Consider the following 27,243-nt stretch of genomic DNA (forward strand, 5'->3'; position numbering starts at 1 on the left):
AACCCCCACAGCCCTCAGGGCGAGGGTGTTAAGTTGGGCGCATATGGGGTTCTTATAGAAAGTGTTGTCATAAAACTTAAAAAACAGCTCATTCGACTGAAAATTGATAGGGCTAGTGCCCATTTTAATAGTTGAAAGTAATTGGAGGGCAACTAACCCCCCTCTCATGCCCGCCGTTTCCCCAAACACATCCAATAAAAATTTTGAGATATTCATTTTGTTCAACGTTGTTAAAAGTTCTGGAAGTTAGGTTTTTTAGGATGACAATCCCCTCAGGGCCTTCAGGGCAAGGGTTGTAAGTTTTACCCTGGGAGCATATAAGGTTTTTGTAGAAAGTGTTGTCGTAAAAACTTCAAAAAAGGCTCATTTGATTGGAAATTGAAAGGGCTAGTGTGCTTTTTAATGGTCGAAAGAGAATGGAGAGAAACTAACCTCCTCTCACGCCCACCATTCCCCCAAACACATTCAATTAAAATTTTCAGATAGCTATTTTGTTCAATGTAGTTGAAAGTTCTGGAAATTATGATTTTGAGGACGATAAACCCCTCAAATTCCTCAGGGCAAGCGTTGTAAATTTTTCCCTTGGAGCATATAAGGTCTTTATATTAAGCTTTTTCGTAGAGACTTCAAAAAGGGTTTATTCGATTGGAAACTGAAAGGGCTAGTGCCCTTTTTAATAGTCAAAAGTGATTTAAGGATTACTAAGCCCCCTCTCAAGCTCAACATTTCCCCAAGCACATCCAATCTAAATTTGAGATAGCCATTTTGTTCAACGTAGATGAAAGTTCTGGAAAATAGAGTAGAATGGCCATAATATCTCCCACGCGACACCCCTGCTGCCACCTATAACTTTTTTACATAGTTTAATGAGGACAGGGTCAATGAACTCTTTCTCAATGACCTCTTTCTCCAGGTGTGTTTTTGGCACGCTCTCAGCGAATGTTATGATCCAGTAATAGATCCAAGTCATTAATGTCAGTGCCTTGGAAACAACTCTTTTGGTCGAACTCCAAAGGATATTAATAACCACACGCCATGGAAACAGTTCTCCAAGAAACATCTTAGCGATGAATTGTTTTAGCGTGGGAATCAGGTTTCTTCTTAATTTAAAATGCGTTCGTGCAGAGATGCCAAAAGCAAAAGTAACACGCTGAAATTACGTTTAGGGATTATTTGAGCGAAACCGTTTTAGAGAGGTTATGGAATTATTTAGGCGAAACAGTTAGAGACATTTTAAAAGAAGATTTTAGAAATGGTTTTAGAAGAGAATTTGAGGGTGAAACTCTGTGGTCGTTATAATACACAAGTTTCATTTGAACAGTGTTCCGATCCCCCTACCCCAACCCCAAAGGGTTCCAATCCCCCCACACCAACCCCGAAGGAAGCCACCGGTCCTCAAAGGTCCACTGGACTCCCAAAGGGCCCCACGGCCCTCAAGGTTCCCCCAGCCCCCCCGGGGCCCAAAGGGCCCCTCCCCCTTTGGCCCCCAAAAGGGCCCCTCCCCTCCCTCTTCCTTCCTATCCTCCCCCCTTCTCGCCGCCCCCCTCCCTCTTCCTCCCCTCCCCCTCCTCCCCTCCTCCTCCTCCCCCTCCTCCTCCTCCCTCCTCCTCCCCTCCCCCTCCCCATTTTTTTAATATTTTTTGTGCATTGAGACACAGAAGGGCACCCTCCCCCAAGGGTTCCCCAAACACCCTCCCCGGGCCCCCCAAAGAGTCCACTCTCCATTTTTTTAATACTTTTTTATGGCTTTATTATATCTTTTCTGAACAAGTTCCATTCATAATGTCATTCCTAAACCCATTTTTCAATCTCAAAGAGTCCCCTCCCCAATTCGTAAATACTTTCTTGAATTTTATAACATGGTATTTTTTTAACTTTTTTATGGATCTTAAAATGACATGAAATATGCTTACGGCTCTAGCAATCGTACTCTGTGCTTGTTCATGAACATGAGGTGGCTTTTCCACTGGTACTCTATGGCAGGTTATCGACACTACCTAGTTTATTGCATGCATTAAATCAGTATTTTTTACGCAGTGGAAGCATAAACACACAATTCATATCTGTAAACAAGTGAAAATGAATTATTGGACGAAAGTATGTGCACATGAAAAAATTATCGTCGTGTTGAATGCAGACAAGGAGAAATACCTGAACTATGAAACGAGTGCAAGCGGTAACACTATTGGTCCTGTATGCAAGCGTCGTCATGACAGTGAGAAGTTAGATTTCTTTGGATTTCCCAAGAATTTCAATCGTGTAAATGGTGGATATGCAAGAGTAACATTACCAGAGAAATTAGTGTTCAAAGAGAATGCAAACTTAAAAATAAGTGTCGATGATCGGGGACAACTCTTTGCTAGAGTTTCTGGTAACACATTACCTGTTGATAAATCCTATCGTCATCTTTCCGGTATTAGCATTTTAAAGAGAACAAGAAGGAGAAGACAAGCATACTCCAGCAATAATGTCATTAATCATATCTTGTCAATATGCCAAAACTGTCATCTATGTAAAAATAATGTGACAGTAGACAGTGAAATCATAGGCAGAATAAAAAGGACATTAGCAGACAATATCATCACTGAATATAAAGATGAATTGACGTAAAGTGAAGCACAAGTGCACTAATAATGTGTAATAATGTATTTAACGTATTTTTATATTAATAATCTACATGTCATTATTTCATTAAAAATATTTTATGCACTATTTTGTTAAGTGTTCATTACTTTTAGGGTATGCTAGAACGTCAAACGTTCATAATATATATTAAAAAAGTCAGAGATGAAAGAAAAATAATTTTTAGATATAAAGATACTACTATCAGGCTCAATTTTTAATAGAATATAGAAAAGTTAACTGTATATTATTTATTTTAAAATTTAATATTAAATAAGTAAATTTAATAGTATAATGAAAACAGAGAAAATAAAATTCTAACAAGTAATTTTGGTTTTCACCGATTAGTAAAAAATTTTAGTTAGAAGTCAATATTTTTCTGTATATTATAGGTCCTTATATGTTATGTGTGTTATTATTTTCTAGGGGGATAAAAGTTCAACTATATTTATCTATTTTCTTCAGTTCAATTAAAACCACTCCCCAAGATTCAATTTTATGATAATGTTAAGAATATTTTCCCGGAAGACGAAAACGTCGATTCTGAATTTTCTCAATGAAAATGAAATAAGTTATTGATCATTTCTATTTTCCCAAAATAAATATAAAAGTTTTCCACTTCAGTTCAGATTTTTCTCAAGAAGATTAAAAAATTTAAAATACTGTTCCAAATTTTTCATAGAATTTAAAAAAGTTCAAGTTCTCTTTTGAATTCTATCAATGAAAATGAAATAAGTTACTGATCAATTCTAATTTCACCAGAGAAAATAAAAAGCTTCCACGTCAGTTTTAAGTACACCAAGACATAAAAAATTTTAAGTTCACTTCTAAATTTTTCCGTAGAAGATAGGAAAAGTTATCCTAAGATTGTGATTATTTTCCATGAAGATAAAAAGTTTCACTTTAATTCTAAATTATCTTCAATTCAGTTCCGACCTTTCTCAAAGATTCAAACTTAAAGTTCTGTTCTAAATATTTTTCCGGGAGAAGAAAAGTTCTCCTTCGATTCTGAATTTTCTCATTGAAAATGAAATAAGTTATTGATCATTTCTATTTTCACAAAATAAATATAAAAATTTTCAATTTCAGTTCAGATCTTTCTCAAACAGATGAAAAAATTTAAAATACTATTCCAAATTTTTCATAGAAGTTAAAAAAGTTCAAGTTCTCTTCAGAATTTTATCAATGAAAATGAAATAAGTTACTGATCGATTCTAATTTCACTAGATAAAATAAAAAGCGTCCAAATCAGTTTTAAGATCACCAATACATAAAAAATTTTAAGTTCAATTCTAAATTTGTCATTAGAAGATAGGAAAAGCCATCTTCATCTTTCAATTATTTTCCTTGCAGATGAAAAGATTTACTTAAATTCTAAATTTATTAAATGCTGAAATGATATAAAATATACATACGGCTCTACCAATCATAATCTGTGCTTGTTCATGGACTCGACGTGGCTGTCCCACTGATACTCTATGGCTGGTTATCGACACTACCTAGTTTTCTGTTTGTATTTAATCAGTATTTTTACGCAGAGGAAGGATAAACACATATTTCAAATCTGTTAAAAAGTGAGGATGAATTACTCGACAAACGTATGTGTACATAATAACATTATTGTCGTATTGAATGCTGACAAGGAGAAATACCTGAACTATGAAACGAGTGCAAGCGGTAACACTATTGGAAATGTATGCATGCGTTGTCATGACAGCGAGAAGTTAGATTTCTTTGGACTACCGAAATCATTCAAAACTGCTCAAGGTGGTTATGCGAGAGTGAGAGCACCAGAGATGATAGTGCTAAAGGAGAAAGCCAACCTAAAAATAATTGTCGATGATCGGGGACAACTCTTTTCATAGAGTTCTGGAATCACGATACCTATTGATAGATCATATTCCCATCGTTCTGGTATTACTATTCAAATGAATGCGAAGAAGAAAAGAAGGGCCTACTGCTGCACTAGTGAAATAAATCATATCATGTCTACCTACCAGAACTGCCATCTATGTAAAAATAATGTGAGAATAGACAGTGAAATCACAGACAGAATAAAAAGGACATTAGCAGACAATATCACCAATGAATATAAAGATGAATTGATGGAAAGTGAATGGCGAGTGTACTAATAATGTGTAATAATTTATTTAACATATTTCTATATTAATATTCTACATCTCATTATTTCATTAAAAATATTTTATACATTATTTTGTTAAGTGTACATTATTTTAGGGCATGGTAGAAAGTCAAACTTTGGGCTTTTCTGAGTTGGGCACTTCTAAATTTTTCCGTAGAAGATAGGAAAGGTTATACTATGAGTATGATTATTTTCCATGAAGATAAAAAGTTTGGCTTTAATTCTAAATTTTCTTAAATTCAATTCCGACCTTTCTCAAAGAGATGAAAAAAATTAAAGTTCTGTTCCAAATATTTTCCCAGAAGAAGAAAAGCTCAACTTTGATTCTGAATTTTCTCAATGAAAATGAAATAAGTTATTGATCATTTCTGTTTTACCAAAATAATATAAAAATTTCCACTTCAGTTCAGATATTTTTCTCAAAGAGATGAAAAAATTTAAAGTTCTGTTCCAAATTTTTCATAGAAGATAGGAAAAGTTATACTTTGATTGTGAATATTCGAGTTCTATTCTGAATTTTACCAAAGAGCACAATTCGATTCTAATTTCCCCAATAAAAATTTAAAGTTCAATTCTGAATTTTTCGGTGGAAGATAGAAAAAGTAATACCATACGTGTGAACATTTTTCCGGAAGATAAAAAGTTCTTGTTCAATTTAAAATTTTCTCGACGAAGAGAAGAAAAATTCAAGTTCGCTTCTGAATTTTAACAAAGAACAAGATTCAATTCTAATTCCAAAAGAGAAAATAAAACTCTTACAATTCAGTTTCTTATTTCACAAAGACATAAAGAAATTTAAAGTTCAATTCTAAATTTTTCGGTGGAAGATAGAAAAAGTAATACCATACTTGTGAATATTTTCCCGGAAGATAAAAACTCCTAGTTCAATTTAACACGTTCTCAACGAAACGAAGAATAGTTCATGTTACATTCTTCGCATTAAAATTGAACTCGAAACAATTCTAAATTCTTAATATGATACAAAAATCTACAAATAAAGAACACTGAATCAAATAGTAATAAGTAACTAAGATGTTAATAACTAATTTGACTATTTACTTTATAAGATTTAATACAATCATTTCAACTCAATTCCCGGAAGATAAAATTTCTAGTTAAATTATAAATTTTCTCAATGAAGTCAAGGAAAGTTCAAGTTTTCTTCTGAATTTTACCAAAGAACAAAATTCAATTCTAATTTCTCCAGAGAAAATAGAAACAGTAAAATATATGTCTTCAATTAACAAAGACGAATAGAAACTTATAGTACCTTTCTAATTTTCCAAAGGATGATAAAAAAAGTTATACTATACTTTTTATTATTTTCATAGACGATAAAAATTGATAGTTGTATTTTAAATTTTATAAACTACGTGAAGAAAAGTTCATGTTTTCTACTGAATTTTACTAAAGAACACAATTCAATTCTAATTTCTACAGAGAAAATAAAAATCTTCCACTTCAGTTCTTTATTTCACAAAAGACATAAAGAAATTTAAAGTTCAATTCTAAATTTTTCGGTGGAAGATAGAAAAAGTAATACCATACTTGTGAATATTTTCATGGAAGATAAAAAGTTCTAGTTCAATTTAAAATTTTCTCAACTATGTCAAGGAAAGTTCAAGTTCTCTTCTGAACTTTACCAAAGAACACACTTCAATTCTAATTTCTCCAGAGAAAACAAAAATCTTCCTCCTCAGTTCTGTATTTCAGAAAGACATAAAGAAATTTAAAGTTCAATTCTAATTTTTCGGTGGGAGATAGAAAAATTAATACCATACTTGTGATTATTTTCACGGAAGATAAAAAGTTCTAGTTCAATTTAAAATTTTCTCAACTAAGTGAAGAAAAGTTCAAGTTCTCTTCTGAACTTTACCAAAGAACACACTTCATTTCTAATTTCACAGAGAAAATAAAAATCTTACACTTCAGTTTTAAGTTCCCCAAAGAAATAATTAAATTTCAAGTTCTATTCGAAATTTTTAGATGGAAGATAGAAAAAGTAAAACTACCACTTCGATTGTTTTCAATGATAATCAAAAGCTTCACTTTATTTATAATTTTTCTTAAATTCAGTTCCAATTTTTCTAAAAGAGATGAAAAATTTAAAGTTCTGTTCCAAATGTTTCAGAGAAGATAGAAAAAGCTAGACATTGATTTTGAATATTCAACATGAAGATATGAAACTCCACTTTAGTTCTGAGTTTTCTCGAAGAAGTGCAAATTGTTCAAGTTCTCTTCTGAATTTTCTTAAAGAAGAGAAAAAAGTTAACTCACTTCTGAACTTTACCAATTAAAATGGAAAAACCTTCCACTTCCGTTCTTAATTTATCAAAGACATAAAGAATTTAAAGTTCAGTTCTAAATTTTTCTATAGAAGATGGGAAAAGTTATACTATGATTGTGAATATTTTCCAGTGAAGATAAAAAGTTTCACTTTAATTCTAATTTTCTTAAGTTCACTACCGATTTTTTTTTGCAAAGAGATGAAAAATTTAAAGTTCTGTTCCAAATTTTTCATAGAAGATAGAAAAAGTTATACATTTATTTGAATATTCGACATGAAGATAAGGAGCATCACTTTAATTCTGAGTTTACTCGAAGAAGTGCAAAATGTTCAAGTTCTCTTCTGAATTTTCTTAAAGAAATGAAAACAATTAGCTCAATTCTGAATTTTATCAATTAAAATGAAAAAAGCTTCCACTTCAGTTCTTAATTCCTCAAAGACATAAAAAATTCAAAGTTCTCTTATAATTTTTCCAAGAAAATAAAAAGGCTCCACTTCAGTTCTTATTTTTTTCTCAAAGAGATGAAAAATTTAGAGTCCTTTTTTTCTCAAAGAGATGAAAAATTTAAAGTCCTTTTCTAATTTTAAATTAAATTTTAGCTCCTTTGTCTTATGGATTTACCCATCAAATTTTTAAATTAGAAAATGAGTGACTCGTTCTATTATTAAAGACAATCGTTCAAACTCGTTCATCTAACCTTCAAAACAATAGGTTTTGTTAAGTAAAAATAAATATTAATAGATAAATAGAAACATTTCTACATGTTTAAGTTAGGTTAGGCTAGGTTAAATTATCATGAGTGCTCATGATAAGTTCAGCTAAGCTTTTCCGGCGTGTATGTTTAGGTTAGGTTAGAATTTATTAAGTGAGGTTAGATTAGGTTAGGGTAGGTTAACCTACGTACGCTTAGCTTAGGTTAGCGTATGTTAGGTGAGATAGTGGCGAAAAGTTAGCTGTAGGATTAGGTTAGGTTAGGTTAGATTAAGTTAGGTTACGGTAGGTAAGATTAGGCCAGGTTAGCCTTCTTACGAACGCGTCCGTCGGCGAACCAAGCCTAACCTAACTTAACCTAACCTAACCTAAGCTAACTGAACCTACCCTAAGCATACTCCTCACTTTTCGCATCTCTCTCACCTAACCTAAGCTAACCTAAGCTAAGCGTACGTAGGTTAACCTAACCTAACCTAATCTAACCTAACTTAATCTAGTCTAACCTAACCTAACCATACTCGCCGGAAAAGCTTAGCTGAACTTATCATGAGCACTCATGATAAGTTAATCTAACCTAACCTAACTTAAACATGTAGAAATGTTTCTATTTATTTATTAATATTTATTTATACCTAACCTAACCTATTGTTTTGAAGGTTAGATGAACGAGTTTGAACGATTGTCTTTAATAATAGAACGAGTCACTCATTTTCTAATTTAAAAATTTGATGGGTAAATCCGTAAAACAAAGGAGCTAAAATTTAATTTAAAATTAGAAAAGGACTTTAAATTTTTCATCTCTTTGAGAAAAAAAGAACTCTAAATTTTTCATCTCTTTGAGAAAAAAAATCAGAACTGAAGTGGAGCCTTTTTATTTTCTATGAAAAATTAGAAGATAACTTTGAATTTGGTATGTCTTTGAGGAATTAAGAACTGAAGTGGAAGCTTTTTTAATTTCATTGTTAAAATTCAGAATTGAGCTAAATTTTTTCACTTCTTTAAGAAAATTCAGAAGAGAACTTGAACATTTTGTACTTCTTCGAGAAAACACAGAATTAAAGTGATGCTCCATATCTTCATGTCGAATATTCAAATCAATGTATAACTTTTTCTATCTTCTATGAAAAATTTGCAACAGAACTTTAAATTTTTCATCTCTTTGCAAAAAACATCGGTAGTGAACTTAAGAAAATTAGAATTAAAGTGAAACTTTTTATCTTCACTGGAAAATATTCACAATCATAGTATAACTTTTCCCATCTTCTACAGAAAAATTTAGAACTGAACTTTAAATTCTTTATGTCTTTGAGAAATTAAGAACTGAAGTGGAAGGTTTTTTCATTTTCATTGGTAAAATTCAGAATTGAGTTAACTTTTTTCTCTTCTTTAAGAAAATTCAGAAGAGAACTTGAACAATTTGCACTTCTTCGAGAAAACTCAGAATTAAAGTGGAGTTCCTTATCTTCATGTTGAATATTCACAATCAATGTATAACTTTTTCTATCTTCTATAAGAAATTTGGAACAGAACTTTAAATTTTTCATTTCTTTGAGAAAAATCAGAATTGAATTTAAGAAAAGCTGGAATTAATGTGAGCCTTATGACCCTTATTGAGAACAATTGATTTCATAGCTTTACCTATTCTGCTTTAAATCTATAAATTCAGAAATGAAGTTTAAATTTCTTTATTTCGGTGGTGAACTTAAAAATGGAGTGTAAGATTTTTATTTTCTCTGTAGAAATTAGAAATGTGTTGTGTTCTTTGGTAAAATTCAGTAAAGAACATGAACTTTTCTTCACTTAGTTGAGAAAATTTTAAATTGAACTAGAACTTTTTATATTCCGGGAAAAAATATTCACAAGTATGGTATTACTTTTTCTATCTTCCACCGAAAAATTTAGAATTGAACTTTAAATTTCTTTATGTCTTTTGTGAAATAAAGAACTGAAGTGGAAGATTTTTATTTTCTCTGGAGAAATTAGAATTGAATTATGTTCTTTAGTAAAATTCAGAAGAGAACTTGAACTTTTTTCTTCACTTCATTGAGAAAATTTTAAATTGAACTAGAACTTTTTATCTTCCGTGAAAATAATCACAAGTATGGTATTAATTTTTCTATCTCCCACCGAAAAATTAGAAATTAAATTTAAATTTATTTATGTCTTTGTGAAATAGAGAACTGAGGTGGAAGATTTTTGTTTTCTCTGGAGAAATTAGAATTGAAGTGTGTTCTTTGGTAAAGTTCAGAAGAGAACTTGAACTTTCCTTGAAATAGTTGAGAAAATTTTAAATTGAACTAGAACTTTTTATATTCCGTGAAAATATTCACAAGTATGGTATTACTTTTTCTATCTCCCACCGAAAAATTTAGAATTTAACTTTAAATTTCTCTATGTCTTTTGCTAAATAAAGAACGGAAATGGAAGACTTTTAATTTCCCCGCAGAAATTAGAATTGAATGGTGTTCTTTGGTAAAATTTAGTAGAAAACTTGAACTTTTCTTCACTTCATTGAGAAAATTTTAAATTGAACTAGAACTTTTTATCTTCCGTGAAAATAATCACAAGTATGGTATTAATTTTTCTATCTCCCACCGAAAAATTTAGAATTGAACTATAAATTTCTTTATGTCTTTGTGAAATAAAGAACTGACTTTTTATATTTTTATTTTCTCTGGTGAAAAGATTATTTAAGTGAGTAATTTAGTAAAAATAAGAAGAGAACTTGAAATATAAATGACTTCATTGTGGAAACTGACCTTTGTAATAGACCAGATTATCTTCATGGTAATTCAAATCAGGGCTTTGCTTGATGTTTCTATATTAATTAAACAAAGTTAGAATTGTACTTTAAATTTCTTTATGTCTTTTGTGAAAAAAATAACTGATGTGGAAGATTTTTATTTTCTCTGCAGAATTTAGAATTAAATTGTGTTCTTTGGTAAAATTCAGTAGAGAACTTGAACTTTTCTTCACTTCATTTAGAGAATTTTAAATTGAATTAGAACTTTTTATCTTCCGTGAAAAATCATCACAAGTATGGCATTAATTTTTCTATCACCCACCGAAAAATTAGAATTGAACTTTAAATTTCTTTATGTCTTTGTGAAATAAAGACCTGAAGAGGAAGATTTGTTTTTTCTCTTGAAAAATTATACTTGAAGATATTTATTTTGAAAATTTAATAATAGAACTTGATATTTCCTTGAAATCGTTGCCAAAATTTTAAATTTAACTAGAACTTTTTATATTACGTGAAAATATTCACAAGTATGGTATTACTTTTTCTATCTCCCATCAAAAAATTTAGAAATTAACTTTAAATTTCTCTAGGTATTTTGTGAAATAAAGAACTGAAATAGAAAACTTTCATTTTCTCTGTAGAAGTTAGAATTGAATGGTCTTCCTTAGTAAAATTCAGAAGAGAAATTGAACTTTTCTTTACATCATTGAGAAAATCTTAAATTGAACTAGAAATTTTGATCTTCCGTGAAAATAATCACAAGTATGGTATTAATTTTTCTATCTCCCACCGAAAAATTTAGAATTGTACTTTAAATTTCTTTATGTCTTTGTGAAATAAAGAACTGAAGTGGAAGATTTTTGTTTTCTCTGGTGAAATTAGAATTGAATTTTGTTCTTTAGTAAAATTCAGAAGAGAACTTGAACTTTCCTTGACTTCATTGAGGAAATTTTAAATTGAACTAGAACTTTTTATCTTCCGTGAAAATATTCACAGGTATGGAATTACTTTTTCTATCGACCACCGAAAAATTAGAATTGAACTTTAAATTTCTTTATGACTTGGTAAAATAAAGAACTGACGTGGAAAATTTTTATTTCATCTGTATAAATTGGTAATGAAGTTAGTTCTTTTTTACTGTTCAGAAGAGAGATTGAACTTTAATTAACTTCTTTGAGAACATTGTAAATTGAAAGAGGGATATGCATCTTCCATGAAAATATTCAAACTAATGGCCTTAATTTTTCCATCGTTCACCGAAAAACTTAGTATTGAACTTTAAATTGCTTTATTTATTTGGGACATAAGGACCTGAAGTGGTAGAGTTTTATTTTATTTGGAGGAATTAGAATTGAAGTTTGTTCTTTCGTAAAATTCAGAAGAGAACTTGAACTCTTCTTCACTTCGTTGAGAAAATTTTAAATTGAACTAGAACTTTTTATCTTCCGGGAAAATATTCACATGTATGGTATTACTTTTTCTATCTTCCACCGAAAAATTTAGAATTGAACTTTAAATTTTTTATTGTGGAAATTAGAATTGAATTGTGTTCTTTGGTAAAATTCAGAATAGAACTCGAATATTCACGATCAAAGTATAACTTTTCCTATCTTCTATGAAAAATTTGGAACAGAACTTTAAATTTCTTCATCTCTTTGAGAAAAAAATCTGAACTGAAGTGGAAATTTTTATATTATTTTGGGAAAACAGAAATGATCAATAACTTATTTCATTTTCATTGAGAAAATTCAGAATCGAAGTTGAACTTTTCTTCTTCTGGGAAAATATTTGGAACAGAACTTTAATTTTTTTCATCTCTTTGAGAAAGGTCGGAATTGAATTAAAGAAAATTTAGAATTAAAGTCAAACTTTTTATCTTCATGGAAAATAATCACAATCATAGTATAACTTTTCCTATCTTCTACGGAAAAATTTAGAAGTGCCCAACTCAGAAAAGCCCGAAATTTGACGTTCTAGCATGCCCTAAAATAATGAACACTTAACAAAATAATGCATAAAATATTTTTAATGGAATAATGAGATGTAGAATATTAATATAGAAATATGTTAAATACATTATTACACATTATTAGTACACTTGCGCTTCACTTTCCGTCAATTCATCTTTATATTCATTGGTGATATTGTCTGCTAATGTCCTTTTTATTCTGCCTGTGATTTCACTGTCTTTTCTCACATTATTTATACATAGATGGCAGTTCTGGCAGGTAGACATGATATGATTTATTTCACTAGTGCAGCAGTATGCCCTTCTTTTCTTCTTTGCTTTTATTTGAATAGTAATACCAGAACGATGGGAATATGATCTATCAATTGGTATCGTGATTCCAGAACTCTATGTAAAGAGTTGTCCCCGATCATCGACAATTATTTTTAGGTTGGCTTTCTCCTTTAGCACTATCATCTCTGGTGCTCTCACCCTCGCATATCCACCTTGAGCAATTTTGAATGATTTCGATAGTCCAAAGAAATCTAACTTCTCGCTGTCATGACAACGCATGCATACATTTCCAATAGTGTTACCGCTTGCACTCGTTTCATAGTTCAGGTATTTCTCCTTGTCAGCATTCAATACGACAATGATGTTATTATGTACACAGTCGTTTGTCGAATAATTCATCCTCACTTTTTTACAGGTTTGAACTATGTGTTTATCCTTCCTCTGCGTAAAAATACTGATTAAATACAAACAGTAAATTAGGTAGTGTCGATAACCTGCCATATAGTACCAGTTGGAAATCCGCGTCGAGTCCATGAACAAGCACAGAGTATGATTGGTAGAGCCATATGTATATTTTATATCATTTCAGAATTTAAGAAAATTAGAATTTAAGTGAAACTTTTCATCTTTATGGAAAATAATTACAATCTTAGGATAACTTTTCCTATCTTCTACGGAAAAATTTAGAAGTGAACTTAAAATTTTTTATGTCTTGGTGAACTTAAAACTGACTTTGAAGCTTTTTATTTTCTCTGGTTAAATTATAATAGATCATTAAATTATTTAATTTTCATTGATACAATTAAGAAGAGAACTTGAACTTTTTTAAATTATATGAAAAATTTTTAACAGTATTTTAAATTTTTTAATATGTTTTAGAACGATCTGAAATTACTCGGAAAATTTTTATATTTATTTTTGGAAAATATAAATTATCAATAACTCATTTCATTTTCATTGATAAAATTCAGACTCGAAGGAGAACTTTTCTTATCACGGAAAAATATTTAGAACAGAACATTAAGTTTGAATCTTTGAGAAAGGTCGGAACTGAATTGAAGATAATTTAGAATTAAAGTGAAACTTTTTATCTTCATGGAAAATAATCACAATCTTAGGATAACTTTTCCTATCTTCTACGGAAAAATTTAGAAGTGAACTTAAAATTTTTTATGTCTTGGTGTACTTAAAACTGACGTGGAAGCTTTTTATTTTCTCTGGTGAAATTAGAAATGATCAATAACTCATTTCATTTTCATTGATAAAATTCAAAAGAGAACTTGAACTTTTTTAACTTCTATGAAAAATTTGGAACAGTATTTTAAATTTTTTCATCTGTTTGAGAAAAATCTGAACTGATGCGGAAAATTTTTATATTTATTTTGGGAAAATAGAAATGATCAATAACTCATTTCATTTTCATTGATAAAATTCAGAATTGACGTTTTCGTCTTTCGGGAAAATATTTGGAACAAAACTTTAAATTTGACGCTTTGAGAATGGTCGGAATTGAATTGAAGATAATTTAGAATTAAAGTGGAACTTTTTAACTCCATGGAAAATAATCATAATCATAGCATAACTTTTCCTATCTTCTACAGAAAAATTTAGAAGTGAACTTTAAATTTTTTACGTCTTTGTGAACATAATACTGACGTTTAATCTTTTGTTAAATTAGAATTTATCATTAAATTATTAAATTTTAATTTGTAAAATACAGAATATAACGTGAATTATTCTATATACTATTAAAAATTTAGCCTTCTAGTATTATCTTTATATCTAAAAATCATTTTTATTACATATCTGATCTTTTTAATAGATATTATTAGCGTTTGACGTTCTAGCATACCCTAAAAATAATGAACACTTAACAAAATAATGCATAAAATATTTTTAATGAAATAATGACATGTAGAATATTAATATAAAAATACGTTAAATACATTATTACACATTATTAGTGCACTTGTGCTTCACTTTCCATCAATTCATCTTTATATTCATTGATGATATTGTCTGCTAATGTCCTTTTTATTCTGCCTGTGATTTCACTGTCTACTGTCACATTATTTTTACATAGATGGCAGTTTTGGCATATTGAAAAGATATGATTAATGACATTATTGCTGGAGTATGCTTGTCTTCTCCTTCTTGTTCTCTTTAAAATGCTAATACCGGAAAGATGATGATAGGATTTATCAACAGGTAATGTGTTACCAGAAACCCTAGCAAGGAGTTGTTCCCGATCATCGACAATTATTTTTAAGTTTGCATTCTCTTTGAGCACTAATTTCTCTGGTAATGTTACTCTTGCATATCCACCATTTACACGATTGAAATTCTTGGGAAATCCAAAGAAATCTAACTTCTCACTGTCATGACGACGCTTGCATACATTTCCAATAGTGTTACCGCTTGCACTCGTTTCATAGTTCAGGTATTTCTCCTTGTCTGCATTCAACACGACGATAATTTATTCATGTGCACATACTTTCATCGAACAATTCATTTTCACTTGTTTACAGATATGAATTGTGTGTTTTTATCCTTCCACTGCGTAAAAAATACTGATTTAATGCATGCAATAAACTAGATAGTGTCGATGAACTGCCATAGAGTACCAGTGGAAAAGCCACCTCATGTTCATGAACAAGCACAGAGTACGATTGCTAGAGCCGTAATCATATTTCATGTCATTTTAAGATACATAAAAAAGTTAAAAAAATACCATGTTAAAAAATTCAAGAAAGTATTTACGAATTGGAGAGGGGACTCTTTGAGGTTCTAAAATGGGTTTAGGAATGACATAATGAATGGACCTTGTTCAGAAAAGATATAATAAATCCATAAAAAAGTATTAAAAAAATGGAGTGGGGACTCTTTGGGGGGCCCGGGGAGGGTGTTTGGGGGACCCTTGGGGGAGGGTGCCCTTCTGTGTCTCAATGCACAAAAAATATTAAAAAAATGGGGAGGGGGAGGGGAGGAGGAGGGAGGAGGAGGAGGGGGAGGAGGAGGGGAGGGGAGGAGGGGGAGGGGAGGAGGAGGGAGGGGGCGGTGAGGAGGGGGGAGGATAGGAAGGAAGAGGGAGGGGAGGGGCCCTTTGGGGGGCCAAAGGGGGGAGGGGCCCTTTGGGGGGCCAAAGGGGGAGGGGCCCTTTGGGCCCCGGGGGGGGGGTCTGGGGGAACCTTGAGGGCCGTGGGGCCCTTTGGGAGCCCAGTGGACCTTTGAGGACCGGTGGCTTCCTTCGGGGTTGGTGTGGGGGGATTGGAACCCTTTGAGGTTGGGGTAGGGGGATCGGAACACTGTTCAAATGAAATTTGTGTATTATAACGACCACAGAGTTTCACCCTCAAATTCTCTTCTAAAACCATTTCTAAAATCTTCTTTTAAAATGTCTCTAACTGTTTCGCCGAAATAATTCCATAACCTCTCTAAAACGGTTTCGCTCAAATAATCCCTAAACGTAATTTCAGCGTGTTCCTTTTGTTTTTGGCATCTCTGCGCTAACGCATTTCAAATTAATAAGAAACCTGATTCCCACGCTAAAACAATTCATCGCTAAGATGTTTCTTGGAGAACTGTTTCCATGGCGTTTGGTTATTAATATCCTTTGGAGTTCGACCGAAAGAGTTGCTTCCGAGGCAAAGACATTAATGACTTGGATCTATTTCTGGATCATAACATTCGCTGAGAGCGTGCCAAAAACACACCTGGAGAAAGAGGTCATTGAGAAAGAGGTCATTGACCCTGTCCTCATTAAACTATGTAAAAAAGTTATAGGTGGCAGCAGGGGTGTCGCGTGGGAGATATTATGGCCATTCTACTAAATAGGTCTTTGAGGATGACACTCTCCACAGAGCCCTTAGGGTTAAGGTTGTAAGTTATGCCCTGGGGGCATATAAGGTTTTTTTTATAGAAAATGTTGTTTTAGAAACTTCAAAAGGGGTTCATTCAATTGGAAATCAAAAGGGCTAGTGCCGTTTTTAATAGGCTAGTCAAAACTGATTGGAGGGCAACTAACCCCCCTCTCACACCAGCCAATTCCCCAAACACATCCAATGCAAATTTTGAGATAGCCATTTTTTCAACGTAGTTGAAAGTTCTGGATATTATGTCTTTGAGGATAATACCCCCCCCCCTCTCAGGGAAAGGGTTGTAAGTTTTGCCCTGGGGGCATTTAAGGTTTTTATAGAGCGTTTTAATAGAAACTACGAAGGGTTAGTGCCCTTTTTATTAGCCAAAAGATATTGGAGGAAAACTAGCTCCCCTCCCACGCCCACCATATTTTCAAAAACATCCAATAGAAATTTTGAGGTAGCCATTTTTTTAACGTAGTTGAAAAGTCCTAAAATTATGTCTTTGAGGATGACACTCCCCCCACAGCCCTCAGCGCAAGGGTTGTAAGTTATGCCCTGGGGGCATATAAGTTTTATAGAAGGCTTTATCGTAGAAACTTCAAAAATGGCTTATTCGATTGGAAATTAAAAGCGCTAGTGCCGTATTTAATAGTCGTAAGCGTTTGGAGGGCAACTAACGCCCCCTTCAAGCCTACCATTTCCCCAAACACATCCAATCAAAATTTTTAGATAGACATTTTGTTCAACCCTGTTGAAAGTTCTGGAAATCAGGTCTTTGCCAGCGTTGTCGTAGAAACTTCGAAAAGGACTCCTTCAATTGGGAATTGACAAGGCTAGTGCACTTATTAATAGTCAAAAGTTGTCGGAGGGCGAATGCCTCCCCCATACCCATCATTTCTCCAAACACTTCTGATCTACATTTTGATATAGCAATTTTGTTGAATATAATTGAAGGGTCCGGAAACTATGTTTTTGAGTATGACAATAACCAACAGACCTCAGGGCTAAGGTTGTAAGTTATACCCTAGGAGCATATTAATGTCATATAGAAATCGTTGTCGTAAAAACTTCAAAAAGGGCTTTTTCGATTAGAAATTGACAGGGCTATGGCCCTTTTTAATAGTCGAAGGTCATCAGAGAGAAAATCCCCCCCCCCCCGAAGTCCTTTATTTCCCCAAACATTTCCGATCAACATTTTGATATGGCCTTTTGTTCAACTTAGTTGAAAGGTCTGGAAATTATGTCTTTGAGGCTGACAACCGCCCCCCTCATAGTCCTCATGACAAGGGTCGCAAGTTATGCCCTTGGGGCATATAACTTCTTTATAGAAATTTTTGTTGTAGAAGCTTCTAAAAGGGCTCAATCGATTGGAAATTGAGATGACTAGTGCCTTTTTTATTAGTCAAAAGCGATCAGAGGCCAAATGTCTCCCACCACGCCTATTATTTCTCCAAACACTTCCAATTAAAATATAGCCATTTTGTTAAGCTTATCAGAAAGGTATGAAAATTATGTCTCTGCAGCGGCGGATCCAGGGGGGCGGGGGGGGGGGGCCTGGGCCCCCCCAAGATTTTCTGGCGCCCTCTCATCCATCGTGCAAACGACCCTTTTTTGTGAATGATTCAACTAAGGCCGACGCTAAAAAAAATTGGATACGCCGTCATTTTTTACTTTCTTTTTATCACATTATCTAAAGTTCAAATCCGACACTGCACGAATCATGATTATTGGGTTTATTTTTGGGACGTGCTAAACGAGCAAAACATTTTGTGAATGCTTACGAGAAACGCATGTCTTTGGGGAGTTGCGTGGGTGGTTAGATCCAACCGGCGGGAGGCTAGGCGCGAGCGACCCTGCCACTGCCTTCGGAGTATTTTTGCTCCGTGTGTTAGACCAGTTAGACGGAAACGCATTTAAAATGGATCGGAAAAAAAAATCAGGGCATGAATGTAGAACAGAGAAGAAACAAAGAATGATGGCGGAAAGCCGTAAAGGATCGAGGGACATCTCTGATTATTTTGCCAAGAAAGATCAGATTAAAGTTAAGCTTTTAAAGATAGAACAATAAGGAAGGAGTGTCGTTTAAAGTGGGTATCAACACTTCTAATTTCTAGCTTTAGCCCATTGTCGGATAGCTTTCCTGATAAGGCTGATTCGTCAAGCTTCATCGCGTACCAGCTGCTTTTGTTGTTATATATTGCATACGGTCCCTCTTGTACAGTGTTCTTCGTATGCAATTTGTCCGAAGCGTTAAACCTGATTTTTACCAGCCCACTCGTCTCGCCTGACGGTTATGATATTGGCTTAAAGCAGTATTTTTACCGACACACTGTGTCAGCTCTGAAATTATCTTTCAAATTCTTGCAGTTAAAGCTCTCTCTTTAGCCTTGTAAACTTCGGTGATAATTGTTTCGGGTTTCAGCTCTTGAAAAATATTTGTTATCATATGTCGGGGATCGGTTCTTGGGGCTGCAAATTAAATTAGTGATGTTTAGGGTGGTATTTTATTTTAAAGTCCGGGTTTCCTAGAAATAGTTTTGGGGTATGAAAGTTCAAGATTGTTGGGGGAGTTTAAAGTTAATGTTGCTGATACAGTTTATTTTCAAATTTAGTTCCAATTCTGCCACCACCATGTTGAGAGTTAAATCTACTAAAGCAAGCCATTATACAAAGTGTATATACGTTTACAATAAATGTCTTGTGCAAACTTTAAAAGAGAAACTTTTTTTGTTAGATGTTGAGATGACGGCAACTTCTGATGCCCACTCTGAGTCGACGGTCAGAATGCACAAAAACGCATTCAGCCAGGAGAACGAACTGTCACCAACAACTCCGTCCACTTCACAGACGGCCTTCATAACAAACTTCGGCAAAACGACACACACTGATCAGCTGACTGAAGGATCAAGAAGCAGTACTCAAACCTTGGTGGTACATAGCCCAACACTGATTTCACAGTCCCCGCACCCGCAGCAGAATCAAAGCGCTATTTTTTCGCCTGAAACTGACTTCACGCCGTCGAATGACTTTGGTATTGCAGTAGCGCTGAAAGAGCGAAATCAGTTTTCTTCTGGCGAAATTATGTTTTTTATGAACGAAAGGTGGAAGCCGAAGAACCAATCTGATCTTTCAGTCTCGACACAAAAGAGAAAAGGTGGCAAAGTCAAGCGTCGCTTGAATACCGAACATCTTGCCCGGTATCCTTGGCTCGCAGTGACTCGTCATCCAGACCACGAAGGCCTTTGGTGCAGTGTTTGTGTTTCGATGAGGACCAACGAAAGCGGAGGAGGATGGTCGGCTTTATCTGGAGGCGGCGGAGGGCAAAAAATGGGAAAGTTGGTCTTGAAACCGCTAAAGGACTATTCGAAACTTACCGGGAAAGATGGTGCGCTGACAAACCATGCTGAAGCACAGTTTCACAAACACTGCCAGGAAAAAGCTGCCGCGCTGCTAACAACGTTTCAGCGTGGTAGTCAAGATCAAGATATCAGGAATGCTCTGGACTGTGAAAGGGTCAAGTAAATACAGCAGAACCGTGCACTCTTGAGAAGCGTTGTTGAAACTGTCAAGCTTTGCGGGGCACAGAATATCCCCCTTCGTGGCCACCGTGATGATGGCAAACTTGATATCCAAGACTCTGATGTCATTACAGCAGTAAACGACGGGAATTTCCGCCACCTACTTTGGTATCGGATTCAGAGTGGAGACTCGCAACTTAAAAATTTACTTGAAAATGCACCAAGCAATGCCAAATATACAAGTAAACAGATCCAGAATGAACTGATTGGAACAATTGGGGAAATGATAAAAACCGAAATAGTGAGAAAAGCAAACAAAGCAACGGTTTGGTGTCTTCTTGCGGACGAGTCAACAGACAGGCAGACCAGGGAGCTGATGGTCATTGTTTGTCGTTATGTGTGTAAAACCGAGCAGGGATACGTGATTCGAGAAGATCCTTTTGCAGTTGTCGATGCCTTTCAAACCCTGTCAAGACTCGCTGGAGATGAGGAAAGTGACGACGGTAGAAACATCGAAGAGAAGCTAGACGGCAAGAGCCTCGGGAAGCTGCTGTTGAGTGAGGTCAGGAAGTCAAATCTGGATTTGTCAAAGTGTGTTGGTCAAGGATACGACAAAGCTGCTAGCATGGCAAGCTTGACAAATGGTGCTGCTGCTGAAGTTAAACGCCAGTGTGAACTGGCAGATTACTTCCACTGTGTGAGCCATGCCACAAATCTCTCATGTTCAAAGATAGTTTCAGTTCCCATTCTGCGCAATGCCCAAGACGTTGTTCGAGACACAATTTCTCACTTCAGCTCAAGTGCCAAGAGTACAAGACTTCTAAAAAAGCATCTTATCGCGGACAAAGCTAAAACAGAGACACTCGTCAGTCTTTGTACCACGAGATTTGTAGAGAGACACGAAGCAATCAGCAGGTTTTGGGACTCCCTTCCGTCGATCGTTTCTGCTCTGCAGGAGATGGAAGGATGGCACGATCGAGAGGCAAGTAGCAGAGCTTATGCATTACGATCCTGCATTGAAAAATCAGATACACTCGTAGGACTGGTTTGCCTGAATTCGTTTTCGTCGATCATGAAACCTTTGGCCGAGTCACTACAACAGAAGGATGGTGACCTCGTGAGAGCCTTGTCCCTCATTAGCAGCGTGAAGGCAATGCTGGAAGATATGCGATCACATGCCGAAACCAAATTCAGACTGCTTTACGAAGATCTTCTGAAAATGGCCGAAAAGATTGATGCTACCATCAAGGTAATGCAGCCACGCATAGCTTCACGTTCTACATACCGGGCAGGGGTACCCAAGATGGATCCAGAAAGTCATTATAGGATGGCGGCATTTATTCCAGCCCTGGACGCCATGCTGCTTGATTTTACGGAGCGGTTCAGCTGCCATTTTACGAATGCTGCAAAACTTTCAGCTTTGATCCCGGCTGTGGTTAATGGCAAACGCTGGGAGGACGTTCAGCCAGGGTACGAAAAGTACAAGGAGCTGCTCGTGGGTACGGAGATAGACGTTAAAACCGCGTTCGAGATTTGGAACAAGTATTGGTCTAAGGAAACCGTGCAAAAACCAAAACAGCTATTTCAGCGCTGAACAGTTGTCAGGAAAATGTATTTCCCAACATCTTCGCATTGTTGACAATTCTCGCGACGCTTCCTGTGTCAACCTGTGAAGCAGAACGAATGTTTTCAAAGGTTGACAGGACATGTTCATCAATACGAAGCACGATGACTGAAGAGAGGTTGGAGGCTCTACTACTCATGCAGACTTACAGAGACGAACTGCCGAAAACAGACGATGCTATCGATATGTTCGCTCTCAGAAAAGCTCGCCGATTTGGTACTGTTTTTATTTTCTTTTGCTACGTTTTACCTTTATGAGCATATTTGGCAGTGTTTTCATATAAATAAAGAGCTATCAAATTAGTCCTGTATAATCAGTTTTTGGCGCCCTGTGTCCGGCGCGGCCCCCCCCAAGATTTTCCTCTAGATCCGCCGGTGTGTCTCTGAGGATAAGAAATGCCCCCAAACTTCAGGGAAATGGTTGTAAATTGTGCTCTGGGGACATATAGGTTTTTTCTAGAAAGTGTGGTCATATAAACTTCAAAGGGAGCTCATTGGATTGGTAATCAGACGCTCTTTTCCCTTTTTTTAAGAGTCAATGTGATCATAGGGGTAGCTACTCTCTCACCTCTACACACACGTCATGTTGTCCCGAAATACGTCTAATAGAAATTTTGAGATAGCCATTCTATTAAAAATAGTCTAAATATCATATAACAAGGCTTTTAGGGTTGATACAAACCCCAGAGGTTAGGGGCAAGGCTTGTAAGTTATGCCCATGGGGTATTAAAGGTTTTCATGTATGGGGTGGTTGCTTAACTTCAGAAGAGGCTCAAGCTTTCTCCCTGAAAAGACTATGTCAATATAAAACGAACAGAAATTAATCAAAAAAACTTTTTGGACAAAATAAGTTTTTCAAAAAAAAGTAAAGAACTCCATTAAACCAAAAATGAACAAAAATAGAATCAAATAATTTACCAAGCATGCAACTACCACAAATCAGTAGCAATAAATAATTGAAACCCCAAACAAACAGAAATTAAAATAAGTCAAACCGAAAACGAGCAGAAATTAATCTGAGTAGGGTTCTAAACCCTATGCTTTCTAAAAGCCAGAATATAATTTGTACTTTACTGAAAAAACAATCAAATAAATTTACTGAAAAAAATGTGCATTGTCAGTTTAATACACATATGCTGATGTATTCCTTAAAATCTTAATTAATTTTGTTTTCTTAAAGTTATAAGTGAAACCATTTAAAATAATTTTTTTTCCTGTAAAATACAAATTATATTCTGGCCTTTAGAAACCATAGGTTTATAAACTTACTCAGATTAATTTATGTTCGTTTTGAGTTTGACTTATTTTAATTTCTGTTTGTTTTGGGTTTTATTTATTTATTGATACTGATTTGTGGTAGTTGTATGCTTGGTAGATTATTTTATTCTATTTTTTTTCATTTTTGGTTTAATGGAGTTCTTTACTTTTTTTGAAAAACTTATTTTGTCGAGAAAATTTTTGGATTATTTGTATTATAAGATCCATTTTGTTAAAGTTGTATAATCTGAAAGCATTAATATGTCACAATTAAGTTGGATACAAAATTCAAAACAATTTATCCATTTTTCCATCTGCCATGTTTCTTCTGTCGACATTGGTATTTTTTGACATATAGGTTAAACGACAGTTTTTAAGCCGCCTAACAGAATAAAAAGAAAACATGGCAGATTTGTTTTATTTTAATTTTTTTTTATTTAACTTAATCTTGGCAAATCAATGTTTGTGAATTATACAGATTTTACAAAATTGATTTATAATGAAATAGCAAGTTTAAAACAAATGTTATAACCCATTTTTATATCCACAAAATATACAATAAAATTACTATTTTTAACGGTTCTAAAAGGGCTTTAAATCTAATATGCAAGAAAAACAATTATTATATTCAGAAAAGAGCATAAAAATGGCAGCTAGTGATATGTTTATTTTGTTTGTAGGTCAATAATATGAACTACTCAATATTTATCGTAATTAGTTCGCTTAATTTATTCCTTCTCAATTAATAACAACATTAATATTAATATTTAACTTTTTACTCCTATGTTTTCCTCTGTTATGTTATCCTTTGTTCTCTACTCCTATGTTTTAGCATTAAGATACAGAAAATACAAGGTTAGGTCATAAGGATGTTTAGAAGCCATGGCCCAGGCAATAGGCCAGAGACCGCTTCTTTATTTTAATATGGTATATGTTTAATAACTAAGGGAACGATTATTTAAACATTGAGATTCCCCTTAGTGACCATTCACATGGGACTTAGTCGTAATCGTATTTACGACTACAACTACAAAATAGCCAAGACTTCCCGTTCACACAGGTCTCAGAGTCTCAGTCCCAGGCGTAGGGGGTATTTTCGACTTTGACTTTTTAGGGGGGTATTTCCCCCATTTTTAAAATTAGACAAACTCTCTTAGGATCGTAGCTTTGATGGGTAAGACTGAACTTGATGAAATTTATATATTTGAAATTAGCATAATAAACCAATTCTTTTGATGTATCTATTGGTATCAAAATTTTGATTTTTAGAGTTTCGGTTACTGCTGAGCTGGGTCGCTTCTTACCTACATTTCGTTACCACGAACTGTATGATGTTGTAATAATTGCAAGCATTCGCAATCACTGTTACAAATTGTCACAGTTGGAATCACAGCTGCAGTCGCAGCCACTCGCATTTGAAACTGCTGTTGTAGTAGCAGTAATATTAGTAGTAGTAGTGGACCTGAAAATTTCAAGTAAATATCATTACCCATTCAAAATATATTTCAGATACGCCAGTTTGATAACTTGGATTTCGACAGTCTCTTTTGATTTTTGCTTAACATACCCCTCAACATTGCCTTAAATTTCATCATAGTATCCTTAGCCTTTACGGACACCTCAGGATCAAACTCTTTCTCAAAAGTAATTCCTGAATGTCAAAAATGTCAAAATTACATAATGTACATTCCATCTCCAAGGGGTTTGGGGGCATGACATCCCTGGAGGCATACACCCTTAACTGTTGATTATAAGTTATTATTATTTTGAATAAAATAGCTTTTTAAGATTTCTACACGTATTTCGGGGGGGGGGCATTTAAAAGAGCTAGAGAGGGGGACTCGTTGCCCTTCGTTCCTTTTTTAACATCCTTCTCAACATGCCCTTAGAGTTTAAACTAAATATACTAGGCTGTTCTTGAAAATTTCAATTTTCAACTGAATTAGCCTTCTCCAAAGATTGAAGTTACTCTCGAAAAGAAAATAATAACGCATTGAAGTCTTCTGGCTCTTTACTATAGGCAGCACAAACGCATTGGCTCTGACTAATCATTGAAACAGCTAAGAGTAGTCTGATGAACTGAGAAGTTCATTAGTTTCAAACATAGTTGTCAGATGGTGCGCATTTTCGCCATTTGGGCACTTTTTTGAGTTGATTACGCATTGAATTTTTCAAATTGGCGCATTACACTGATTTAACGCATGTCAAAAAAATTTGGCGCAAAGTGGGGGCATTTTGCCTTCACAGTAAAAATGACAAAACTCAAAATTTTAAAGTCTAGTGTTTACTCACAACTTCTACTGACAGATTCAGGAATCTGTCTATAAAGACAGGTGGAATTTTCAGAACCCCGTAGGGATTCTCACATCGCATTCCAGGATCCATGACGACCTAAATTTTAAATAATCAAAGCGTGCATTATCCTTAGCGTGAAAAACCAAATGGTAAAGTGGTCAAATTTCGAAAAAAAACTACAGAAAAGAGTGGGAAAAGCTGACCTTTGTTCGACATAGCTCACGCAGCTCTTTCTGTCTTAAGCTTACCCATCAGCAACCCCTTCGTTAAGAGAGTATTTCCTGTTATGAATCTTGTCAAGTACAAAATTCGAAACAGGGTCCACCAGTAGAAATACTTCTTTACATATGATACGAACAAGATCACAGCCAATCCGAGGGCTACAATCCGTGTACGAGAACGATCACGTGCCTCTTTCTAGGCCAATCATAGAGCTCGAAACACTAATGGGGAGTGACATCAGAGCAGACTTTAGGAAAATTCAAGAAACTAATCTGATATCATTAATTTCCAGACAGGATGATGTGTAATTAATACATACATGAATTATGTTGAACTTATTGTGTACTTCGATTGTGAAAGAATTGATGACAGAAAAACCAATAGGCTTCAAAGAAATTTAAAATGTATCTGTGCACAGTTGCCAGAACATAGGATATGTCACAGATTAATTGACATTTTAGGGGATTTGAAAGTAGAAACGAAAAAGGTAAGGCATTTCAGGGAATGCTAACTCTATTAAGAGATGCACATTATTTTTTATTTTGGTGCTTCTTGACTGTGTTTTGTATGATACACAAGACTGATCTGATCTGTTAAATTAAATGTCTACTAGCTAAATGCAGTTGGCGAACGTTCATAAAACGTTGAATAGTTTATTGTTCCAAGGTGGCGCGCTTGAGACACAGAAATTAAAAATAGAAAAGGTTTTTCAGCTAAAGTAGGGAACAAGTTTAAAACTTATAACAAACATAATTACTCTCTATATTTTAAGGCTTCTGGATATTTTCCAAGTCATACCCGGCCCTACCCGAGATATAACTTGAGGTATCGTTCCCTTAAAGTCCTGATTAATTGCATTTAAAAAAAATGTAAATAACCCATTGTTGCGTACCATTTTTTTAGAATAAATTATATTTTATGGTAGAAATAAACATTTTTAGCTGTCCTTAGCCATTACGAAATAGCTAGACCTGTAAATTAATTATGTAAAAACCCATTTTTGCGTACCATTTATTAAGAATAAACTATATTTTTGGCTAGAAATAAACACTTTTAGCTGTCCTTAGCCATTACGAGATAGCCAGACCTCTAAACTAAATATCTATAAACCAATTTGTAGGTATCAGTTGTTTAGAATAAACTATATTTTTTGCTAGAAATAAATATTTTTAGCTGTCCTTAGCCATTATGAGATAGCCAGGCCTCTAAACTAAGTATCTATAAACCCATATGTGGATGTCATTTGTTTAGAATAAACTAAATTCTATGGTAGAAATAAACATTTTTAGCTATCCTTAGCCATTATGAGATAGCCAGACCTCTAAGCTGAAGATCTATAAGCCTTTCCCATTAGTGGGTGTCATTTGTTTAGAACAAAACTATATTCTATGGTAGAAATAAATGGTTTTAGCTGTCCTTAGCCATTACGAGATAGCCAGATCTCTAAACTAAGGATCTATAAACCCATTTTTGCGTACCATTTGTTTAGAATAAATTATATTTTATGGTAGAAATAAACATTTTTATCTGTCTTTAGCCATTACAAGATAGCCAGACCTCTAAACTAAGTATCTATAAACTAATTTGTGGGTATTATTTGTTTAGAATAAAGTGGAATAAACTATATTTTTTTTTTGCTAGAAATAAACATTTTTAGCTGCCCTTAGCCATTACGAAATAGCCAGGCCTTTAAATTAAGTATCTATAAATCCATTTTTG

This window comes from Artemia sp. Qi Xiang Cuo, chromosome 5, assembly GCF_049724085.1.
Source record: "Artemia sp. Qi Xiang Cuo chromosome 5, ASM4972408v1, whole genome shotgun sequence".
NCBI lineage: Eukaryota > Metazoa > Arthropoda > Branchiopoda > Anostraca > Artemiidae > Artemia > Artemia sp. Qi Xiang Cuo.